Source organism: Zingiber officinale, chromosome 3B, assembly GCF_018446385.1.
Source record: "Zingiber officinale cultivar Zhangliang chromosome 3B, Zo_v1.1, whole genome shotgun sequence".
In the NCBI taxonomy this organism is placed as follows: Eukaryota; Viridiplantae; Streptophyta; class Magnoliopsida; order Zingiberales; family Zingiberaceae; genus Zingiber; species Zingiber officinale.
Genome location: NC_055991.1, coordinates 46450892 through 46462493, shown reverse-complemented (window position 1 = coordinate 46462493; position 11602 = coordinate 46450892). Strand labels below are relative to the sequence as shown.

Here is an 11602-nt window from a genome sequence, read left to right as displayed (position 1 = left end):
CAATTTATTATTCTACTTTCTACAGTATAACGTCAACATACACAGTTAGGATGTGTCGTTAATAATAACTTTTACGATGTCTCCAATTAAATACGCTACAGATGTTATAATAGTTATACAAATAATAACGTGCAGAAAAATTATATTATCAATAAATTTTTTTATAACATACAGAATTTGTTGTTAAAATTTAATATTAACAGTATTCGGAGTGCACTATTAATATTAATATACTACGACGTGTATGCTAATAAATATTATCAAAATATTAACAGTATGTAAAAAAAAAATATGTTATTAATAATTTTTTAAAATTTAAGAATTACAAATTTCTTTCCCGCTCGTTGATTTTTTTTTTCTCCAAAATCTGTCGCGTTTTTTTCCCCTCTCACCAATTTTTTATTTCTAAAATCCTTCGCAAACCCCTCTCATCGATTTCTTTCCCACCCTAACGCGATCCAATCATAAATTGTTGTGATCTTTTCTTGGGTTCATCGTCTTCACCAAATTATAATTTTTATTCGGAGAGGGCGGTGGATAAATTGTCAGATTACTGGGCACCGAACGAGAATATCCTCCGGATGACCTCGGACTGCTCTAAATAAAAACTATAAATTGATAGAGGTGATTAACCCAAAAAAAATCACAATTATTTACTATTAGAATATGATGATGATCCGACCGTAAATATGCAAGTCAAGCATCCCTGACCACGAAAAAAATGAGCCAGGACCTCTCTTTGCCGGCAGAAACCTTAAACTCCCTCTCCGCTGAAAATCTCCGTCCAATTTGTCTTTGGCGAACCCCTCTCCGCGGGCCACTGCGGTCGCTCAACTGTGGGGGGATCGAGATTCTTCGGCAATCCACCGCCCGATTGCCGCGCTTTGTAGGAATCTGGAGCCGATCTCGCCGGATGGATGGATTCTAGAAGATACATGGCCTATTCTCCCTCCCCCTCCTCCGTGCCCTATTCACCCCACATCTCCGGCATACGCACCCCTAGCGGCGCCATTGGTGAGCAGGAGAAGTAAGATTTCACTCTTTCTGAGACCATATATCCATGTTGTTGGGAAAAAAATTGAGTTTTGCATATATTTTTTTTTCTTTAGATTGTTTCTATCCATGTCTGTTGATAAATCAAGGAGCGTGTACTCGGCAATTTTCCTGACCTCGTCTCCTTATGCTTTAAAACTTTATGGTTGGAAGTTGAGTTTCGACTTTGTTTTATCTTGGAATTACTTGATGGAGTTAGTAATTTTTACTATTGTATCTTCATTTTTGTTAGATCATTTGGACTTATTTTCAGATCTAGATCTTACTTTGATCGAGATGAACTGATTCTTATTCTGTTACATTGTAATGAGTTTATAATTGATGCACAATTGTTGCAAGGCCACAAGTCATCTTCTTCTTTTTTGCATATCCATATTGTATTTTTAGAGGCTAATCACTAAACACTCAAGGGAAGAGGATGCTTGTACTTAAAAAACAACGTTGCAGCGGAATCCAGAGTTAGTAGTGTATAATTTTTTTTAAGAACAAACACACTCTGATAGGTTAATCACTAAACAATTTTTTTAATCATAAGCTCTTGCAGTGCTCGAGCTGATGCAGGTATAATTTTCCTTTGTTTTCATTAAAAAATAAGATAACAAAATAACTATTACACCGTTTATGTTGTGGATTTAACTGCCAAATATATCAGGGATGACTAAGATGTACTCTGAGCTTGAGGATTTATTTACAAGATTCATGGGTAAACCGGTGGCCATCACCTTCGCCATGGGATACGTCACAAACTCTTTCATAATTCCTACTCTGACTGGAGAGATCTGTGCCATCCTCCTTTTTTGTGTGTGTTCCCTTGAAACTTATTGTTGTTTTCTTAATCAGACTGATTTTGTTTCAGGGAGGTTTGGTCATCAGTGACTCATTCAACCACAACTTGATCGTCAATGGTGCTCTAGCATCTGGAGCCGCAGTCCAGGTCTTCCATCACAACAGTGAGCATGAGATGTTCGCTGAAATGCTTGTTGGATTGTATTCTATTTCATGAGAGTTGTTTCTGAGAAAACAAAGAAAAATTGAAGTAATAGGCCCATCGCACTTGGAAGAGGTGTTGAGGGAGTAGATTGTGAAGCGGCAACCTGGAACTGCTCACGAACCATGGAGGAAGATCATGATCATTGTGAGGGGATTTACAGTATGAAAGGGGAGTTCTGCAAGCTCCCTGAGATAGTGGCCATCTGCAAAAAGTACAAGGTTGAGGAATTGTTTCTATGATTTATCTAAAAGATAAGGGCCTTAGAAGTTACAACCAAAGTATTGGATTAGTAGTCTGCCTTCCCAACTTGGGTGGGGGTTTATCTCTTTACTTTTCTTATAAACAAACTCTTGGAAGATTTGTTGCATCTGGATGAACAAGTGAACTTGTTTTCTTATCACTGATTATAATCTTTCCTCTAAAACATTTCAGAGTATATAAAGCGCTTCCAACCTATGTTAGAGTGCTTGTTATTACTGTAGTGATAGCTCCTCTTTTGTATATAGCTGTAGTATTCTCAACTGGAGTATTTCATAATGAAAGCACTCTCTGAATACAAAAGATTCATGAAGCTTTGGACTTTTCTGGTGGTGATGGAGAAATCTTTAATACATATTCAATAAAATTTTCAACTGATGGCCAAGAGGTTGTTGCTTGAAGCAGCACCAACTCGATATATGTATATGATCTGGAAGCAAACAAGTTAGCATTGCGCCTTCGAGCTCATTCAGTATGACAAAATGTGTTTATTATATAAATATTATCACTGAGTTTTTGTCCCCATAATTTCTTTCTTATTTTTTATCACGCTCTTCCCTGATAGATGTTCTAATGTCGTCAATTTGAACAAATTATCCTCTCAAGTTCAGTATTCTTGTGAAGTATTTGTTCATTTACATTTCTTCTGAAGTATTTTTTGTTCTTCTGTAGGATGATGTGAATACAGTCTCATTTGCTTATAGGACAGTTATGATCCTGTTCTCTTGTAGTGATGATAATCCATGCAAGGTGAGCTTTATGCATGCTTTCTTGCAAGAATGGCACTCATCCACATTAAATGCTTATGTTGTTTTTTCTGTTCATCTCTAAAATGTTACTTTGCTTTGTTTTTCTGTTGAGATTGCTCCATCTCACTATGATGAATCGGTAAGCTACACATCTGCTCTTTGAATTCAAACTTATAATTTTACTAATTTTCCACTAGTGCACTGTCTCGGTCAAGTACCTGTAGTAGATATAATATTTCCTTGTGGTATTACTATGATCATTGAGAATAGTTTTTCTTTTCTTTTACTTGGTGGATAATTAAATCAAATGTGTTAAACATCCTTCAGGTTTGGAACAGACGGTGTTTTGCAGCAATAAAAAAAACAACAGGTGTGCTAGAGAAGGTCATCTAGATGGCATTACATTTATCGATAGCCGTGGGGATGGTCATTACCTAATATCGAATGGTAAAGATCAAACTACAAAACTTTGGGACATCTGGAAAATGTCATCCACTGTGAAGTTGTATGTGCTTCCTCCTTTTTCTATTTCTTTTTTAACACACGTGGTCATATGTTTAACATGCTAGTTTATTTCTATGATTGTTATATCAAAAATAAATTATATGTTCCATCAACTAAACCAATGTACTTTTTTAAACATAAATATAAAATTACACTTATTACTACATTGCTTCACAGCTACCCTTTTTTAAACATTTCTATGAAAATTAATAATGCTGTTTCAGATTCGTGCAAGACAAAAAATCTGCAAAAGCTTGATGAAGATGAAGAATATGCTCAAATTATGGCAAGGATAGAAGAACTAGAAAGGATGGAGGAGCTTGAAAATGGAAATACTTCAAAAGATAACACTCAAGAGAATAAATATACTGTGGTTCATGATGGAGTGGGGTAGGAAAGCTGGAGATGAAGACATTGAGGCTGGTCATAATTTTTCAACATCATATCATAAATATGAAACTGGAATTGAAGGCTAAGATGAAAGTATTGAGAATGACACGAATACTTGTGACCATTGGAACACTCTTGGATGCATCTTAGATTAAAATAGTGTTAGAATACTGTAGATAGTCAAATATTTGATTGCTAGTGATTCTTGATTTTTGTAGTTGATTTACAGAAATTTGTGAATTATGTAAAATAATTATTAGATGAATAAAAATTATATATTTGTATTTTGATTGTATTTTGTTGTTTTTAGATATTATCACAATTCATTTTAGTGATAATTATATGATATTTTAATTAAAGCGTGCATTGTGTGCTATGAATATTGTTAATCGCAGCGTGTACTGTGCACTACGAATATTCTTAACCGTAGCGTGCGGTGTGGGTTGTGAATGCTCTTAACCATAGCGTGCTCCACGTGCTGTAACTACTCTTAATTGCATCGTGCAGTGTGCGTTACGAATGTTCTTAACTGTAGCACGCAGTGTACGCTATCGATGTTTTATGATTTTTAATAGTTTATAGTTGTGCAGCGTACGATGTATGTTACGGATAACATAATTGTACATCGTGAAAAGCTAAATTTATTATAGTATAGATCTTGCTTTAATTTTTGATGTATGTATCTAAGTTTGCAAGGATAGATCACACAAAAACACCCGTTGACTAAAGGTATGATACAATATGTTGAAGGGTGATATGACATGCTTGAAAGATAAGAAGAAGGATTATCTAAGATAGGTGTTGTTATATCATTGGAAAATAAATAAATTAAAAAAGGTCTAGTTATAAATTCTAAAACGTTTAGGACTTTTTTAGTAAAAGTGCTAAACAAAGAAGAGGAAAACATCACTAGAGTAGATCTTTTCTCCCTCCTTCGTCGACCCTTTTCCTATTTCTATCGACCCTTTTCCTATTTCTATCTTCTTAATGTAGGATTAAACTTGATGCTGGATACAAGATGAATAACTTTACAAATTTTACGAGCTAAAATAATTGAGAATAACTATAAACTTCTAAAGTAAACTAAGTAGCACAACGAAAATAAATAAAAATTAACTTAGCACCGATTAGATCAAGTAAAGCAAGTTTACAAGACAAAAACATAGCTAGATATTGAACATGCAAGACTTAGTTTCATTCAACAGACCATGCAAGATTTAGTCAACAATTCTAACAGGGCATGCAAGATTTGAGCAAAAAGAAGACACACACAACAATTAAACAAATGATTCTTATATTTAATTTTTCATTTCTAGAAAAATTCTAGAGATGGAATAACTTTACAAAAAAAAATCTATAAAAAATAAGTACAAACTAACAATAATATAACAACAAAAAAGAATGAAATATAAACACTCTGACGTTGCCAACCATAGTTGAAGCTTAGGAGTTGCAGTGTGTCATCGTCGCAACGTAAAAAGCAAGGGAGCACAAAGAGCACAATTAGAGTAACACCAAGATAAAAAAGTTTGATATGAAAGGTTTGCCTTGAAGTTCCTTTTATAGCTCTTCTTTAGTTGTTGACATGGTAAGTTCTAGTCGACTGGAATCTCCCAGTTGCCTGGAAGTTGTTGACATGGCTACAACTATTATATGATAGTTAACATCATTCATGGTCTCTGATCAACTGACAACCCTTCAATCACTTGGAGCATGGTCAAATCTGATCTTGACTGTCTCGCTTATATCATTGGATCTCGTCTTCTACTTGTCACTTGGAAGAATCTCCGGTTTCCCATACGCTCTCGTCACCTCAACCTTAGCTTTTGTCTCCTAGAAGTATCTCTGGTCGCTCATACACTTTGGTTGCATGTACGCTCCCGTCACCTCGACCTTAGCTTCAATCTCCTAGAACCCTCTAAGTTCTCCCTCATCAAAATCTAAGGCATCCTTATTCTAAAATCCAGTTTTTTGTTACCTACAATGTGTAAGGGATTGGATAGACGACACCCCCAAATACTCGCTTCTTAGACTTGTTAGTTTGCGCAGCGGAAATACAAACTAATATGAATACAAAGAAAGTTAAAGACAAGAAAGAAATCAAACCAAGCTACACGATCATTTAACGTGGTTTGGAGATTGCTTACTCCTACTCCACGGCGTGTCCTTGAGATGGGTGATCCCTATCCGTCGATGGATTAACCCCCGGTAAACTCCGGCTATCTCAAGTCGCTCCTAGTGGGTGGAGAAACCTCACCACAACACCAACCAAGACTCTTGAGACTAGTAGACTACTAATTAGGGTTTACAACCACTAATTTTGTCAACCTTAACCAAGCTCCCAAGGCTTAGTTATATAGGTCACGAATTGGAAACCCCGCCTACCAATCGACTGCCAAAACCATCAGTCGATTGCCCTCTTGTGGAAATTCGACTGTTACATTCCAACGACTCGATACCAGTCGACTGCTCCACACTGGTCGAGCGAATAGAAGCATTGTGTTCGCTCCCAGTCGACTACATCAGTCGACTGCTGTTTTCATCAGTCGACTGCTGCAGTAACTGCTACAGTACTGCTACAGTAAACCCTAAACCTAAGATTTTACCCTGAGTACAATCTCTCATGCACTCGTACCCTCACCACTCACTTAACCTTTCATTGCAGCCTTGACCTTTAGCCTTCAAGCCTACTTCCTTTGGCTCTCGTCCCTCGGATGCATCCAAGCCCGCGGCTCGTCCCCAATGTCATCCTTCACGTATGCCTCGAAGTCGCTTCCCTCGGCCCTTGTCCTTGCTGCCTTGTCCATGGTCCCTCAAATGCTTCATCCTTCATCGGACCCGAAGCCATCAAGCTGAGTCATATGTGTATCCTACAAACCTGCACACTCATATACACATATCAAATACAAGGGTGAACCTAACTTAAACCCTTTGCCCAAACACCAAAACACATGGTCGCACGGATCATTAGGATTGCTCCAACAATCTCTCCCTTTTTGATGTTTAGCAATACGTTTAAGTTAGGGAAAATAAATAGCAAATAAACATGCTAAAAACAATGGACTTACGATGCCAAGACTACACACTTGGACTTACACCGCCGAATGGACTTAAGATGCCAAGGCTACACACTTGGACTTACAACGCCGAATGGATTTACGTTGCCAAGGCTATACACTTGGACTTACACCGTCGAATGGACTTACGATGCCAAGGCTACACACTTGGACTTACAACGCCGAATGAAAAATGAAAACATGCATTGGAACCTATCCCACGGCTCCCCCTACACCTAAGCTCGCCATTGAGCTAGGAATTTCCAATAGGGATATTTAAGAATCTATCACAAAGCTCCCCTACGCAAAGGCACTAAGGTTTTCCCAACTAAACCTTACTTCTCCCCTTTTGCCTAACATCCAAAAAGCTTTCGAACAATATCCCAATTGTTGAAAACTTATCATCCAACTGACTCTAAACTCGTGTATTTATCCCCCATGGATCTCATACATCTAAACGAGTTAACACGGTCAAGAACAGCGCTGAAAAATAGTTCTAAACTGGTATTAGTCGACTACAACAAGTACCAGTCGACTGTCCTTATCGAAATGATCTTATAGAGACATTCTGTGCTCAAAAATATTGTTACCAGTCAACTGATAACTGTACTAGTCGACTGGTACACTCTTTTGGCAAAAATTAGTCTTTTCTGACTAACTTAAAAAATGACTAGAAATTCCACAGACCTCCAAAAATTCTCAAATTTTATGGAGAGGTCTATTTTATCAATATCTACTTGGGAAAATATATATAAAAATATATTTATAACAAATCTCAAGATTGACACAAAACTTAAAACTAGCTAAATAGTTCAATTGAACCTTGACCTAAAGTCTTAGTTTTGGCTTCCTCTTGATGTATTTGCCCATACTAAACCACAATGCATCCCTAGCATTGGTTTATATGACATCTATACATCCAAAACCAATTATCTTGTTATATGACCTCAATGTCATATTTCTAAGCATGAAACACATCTCATTTGTGTCAATTCCCTAGGTTTGAGACTCCAGTCCATCTCTAAACCACTTGGTACATTCCATGACCCAACCTAGACTCCCAAGTAGTACCCACTTGAGATCCATTTTCCATGGGTCCCAACTTGACTCTTAGAGCTCCCCCTAGAGCTCTTAACCTTAGCAACCTCCTTAAGTGACTCATCCACAATAGTTAGGCCACATCGGTGCACCTCCGGTGACACTTGGCCTACAAATCTAACCTTCTTAACCTTGGACACCTTGTCTTTGGTTAATTTCTTCGTACTATTAAATGACATTCCTTTTCCATTTATTGGTTTCTCCTTGCTATAGTCATATGCGACCCTAGCATAAGACTTTCCCTTAGCATTGGAGACACTAGATCGGTATCCTAAACCCGATCTATCATTGTTAGGTCTTTGGCTATCCAACACCATACCTAAACCCTTAGATCCAACATTAAATCTTTCTAGAATTTTCTTCAACTTATCAAGCTTTGCCTTCAAAGTTTGATTTTCCTTTCTAGGTCCCTAACCCTAGAAGTGATATGCCCACCTTGGACATTCCTAGACCTACCCTTCCTAGGCATGTATCTCTCCTTCTTGGGATTAATGCCTAGGGTCTCCTTAGGTCTACCGTTTCTAGATTTATCATGCATAGATACCTTATGGTTTTGATCTACATTAGCCCTACTTCTATCATGATATTTGAAACCAAAATTTTGCATGGGTAAATAATGAAAATTATTCCTAGCGTGCATGAGAGTATAAGAATTAAACCTTGAATTGCAATTCAAATTAGGGTATACCTCCCTTACCCTTGAAGCTCCCCCTTGACTCTTGCTTCTCTCCTTCTTCTCTCATTTCTTTAGATGCGCAAGCTTCTTGATATCCCTCTTCTTGGGGCATTTTGTGTGGTAGTGTCCCTTCTCCCCACATGTAAAACATACAATGCGCATTCTCCTTCTTTGAACTTCTTTATTCCTACAACCCAACTTGTTAGTGTTTAAATTAACTTGAATGGATTTAGGAGTTACCTTCTTCTTACCCAATGGACACCTACTCTTGTAGTGCCCCTTCTCATTGCACCCGAAGCAAATGATGTTATCTTTTGACTTTCCTTCAGTGGAGGTGCTCACTAGGTTGATCTCCAAGACCTCTTCTTCGCTTGTCTTGGATTCTTCTTCAACCCTTGAGGATGTGGATGATGTCTCATTTTCCTCATCCACACTTGTGGATGGCCTCTTTTCATCCTCCTTCTCCTCGGACGTGACCGAATTCACTTCCTCTTCTTCTTTTGATGTTGAATTGGTCTCCACATCTGATTGGTTCTTCTTCTCCTCTTGGACCACTTCATCATTTTCTTTGGATTTTTCCTCTTCATGTGTAGGCATGAGTTCTTCCCATTGAACTTTCTTTATCTTGCTCCACAAATTATGAGCATTCTCGTACTCACCTACACACCTTATCACATTAAAAGGCAATATATCAATTAAAATTGACATTATCTTATTGTTTGCCTCCGATCTCGAGGTTTGCTCCTCCGTCCAATATCGTGGTTAGAGCTTCTTCCCTTTCTTGTCTTTTGGGACTTCGAACGGTTCCTTGATTACCATCATGGCATCCCAATTCGTGTTGAAGAAGACCTCCATCTTCATCATCCAATAGGTGATGTCCCATAAGTCTCCGCCTTCAAACTTCAGCGATTCAATAAAGCCGGTTATCTTCTTGTATTTGCTCTTCTCAACGATTAGTCCGGTGAAGTGCAATCTCGCTCTGATACCACTTGTAAGCGATCGGTGGCCGGTTAGAAGGGGGGTTGGATAACTAGGTCACCCCCAAATCGATTTCTTCTCTACAAGGTTAGTGCGCAAGCGGAATATACTAAAACTAAAACAATGAAAGCAAAGCAAGAATACAAACGTTAGCACAATTCCTTTACGTGGTTCGGAGATTGTTTGCTCCTACTCCACCGGGTGTCCTTGAGGTGGGCGATCCCTATCCGTCAGTGGATTAGCCCCCGGTAAACTCCGACTATCTCAAGTCACTCCTTGTGGATGGAGAAATCTCATCACAACACCAACCAAGACTCTTGAGACTAGTAGACTACTAATTAGGGTTTACCACCACTAATTTCGTCAACCTTAACCAAACTCCCAAGGCTTGGTTATATAGGCCACGGGTTGGAAACCCCGCATACCAGTCGACTGTCAAAATCATCAGTCGACTGTCATCTTGTGAAATTTCGACCGTTACATCCCAACGGCTCGATACTAGTCGACTGGCAAAACTAGCAGTCGACTGCTCCACACTGGTCGAGCGAACAGAAGTATTCTATTCGCTCCCAATCGACTGCCCAGTCGACTACATCAATCAACTGCTATTTTCACCAGTCGACTGCTATAGTAACTGCTACAGTGCTGCTACACAATGCACCATGAGTAAAACCATCTTTGGTAGAGCGGAAAATGATAGTGTAGTATGAAAGGTAGAACTTTACTATTTGTGGGTCATGTTGAACAATGTCTATTTCGATTTTGTGTTCTATTTTTTTTGCAATATTTAACAAGATCGGCCAAGGCTTCTTCGAGAAGTATTAACTTTAGAGGTTTGATTACGCACATTGCAGTTAATTTGGCTACAAGTTACAAGGGCTAGAGGTTTTTCACAGCAACCCCAAAATTGACACAAATTCATGCCTAGTGATGAAAATGATTGCTAAAGATGATGGAGGCTACAGTTTCATTGGGAATAATGGACTTCCTATCCTCTTACCTAATCTTGAGCGTACCTCAATTATAAACCCGGACAACTTGATTATCAAAGATCCCGTATGATCTTGTCCGAAAATCATGGAGACGCAAAGCTAGGGATGTGATTGCTACGTTGACTAGATGTAAATGACACTTCGATCTGCAAGCACAAGAAACGTCAGTGCCGAGCCAAGGACAGGGTCCTTGGTGTTGGCCCTTTTATGCTCAAGTCAGTCATCGACATGAAGAAGAAGTCGGAACAACAGTAGCACAAGCGTAAACAATGAATAATGCCTCCCTTCGCCGGTGTACAAACCTGGACCTCCTTTATATAATGCCTTGGTGGGTGACGTCCGTGCTTTTCAAGGCATGAGAATGTTCTCCCATTGGTTATGGCCACATTCCCCTAATTGGTCTTAGACATGTGGTCATGGACACGTTCTTCAATTGGTCCTGATCATGTGGTCATGGACCCATTCTCCAATTGGTTATGGGCACGCTCTTTGATTTGTCGCCATACGATCCGCCTGTTGACCATGTCCCATGTCGGCGACACTATCTCCCAAAAGGATATCCCAAGATAGGTCAGCGATCCAGCTAATCAACCAAGCTAGATAGCCGCTCAACCCAGTACTCTTCCCGCTTGGTCGGCCTCGGCTGTTCTTCTTTATGGCGATTGGGTATACTAGGTCGTCGACTCCTGATCGGACAAGCGCTCTGGTCTCCTGGTGTTTTGTCCGTACTAAGTGTCTAGAGATCTTACCATATTATTCCGATCTAGGCAGGTGGTCAGCTCGGCCCAAGCCCGTTATCGATCGAACATTATCTGCCCAACCGACCCTTGTGGTCGACCTCCGCTCGGTCTTCGTAG

The 11602-nt window shown here is 39.0% G+C and overlaps 1 long non-coding RNA gene across 7 annotated transcripts; it reads left to right on the top strand.

Annotated features, from left to right (window-relative positions):
* Window positions 1-702: 702 nt before the first annotated feature.
* LOC122056465 lies at window positions 703-3857 on the top strand. 7 transcript variants are annotated; one of them, XR_006133174.1, is made up of 5 exons: window positions 703-1027; window positions 1110-2262; window positions 2975-3052; window positions 3379-3556; window positions 3780-3857. It is a non-coding gene; the product is annotated as an uncharacterized LOC122056465 (long non-coding RNA). The 7 variants fall into 7 exon arrangements; XR_006133175.1 differs by having other exon boundaries at window positions 707-1027; window positions 1706-2262; XR_006133177.1 differs by having other exon boundaries at window positions 708-1027; window positions 1910-2262.
* The last annotated feature ends 7745 nt before the right edge of the window (window positions 3858-11602 follow it).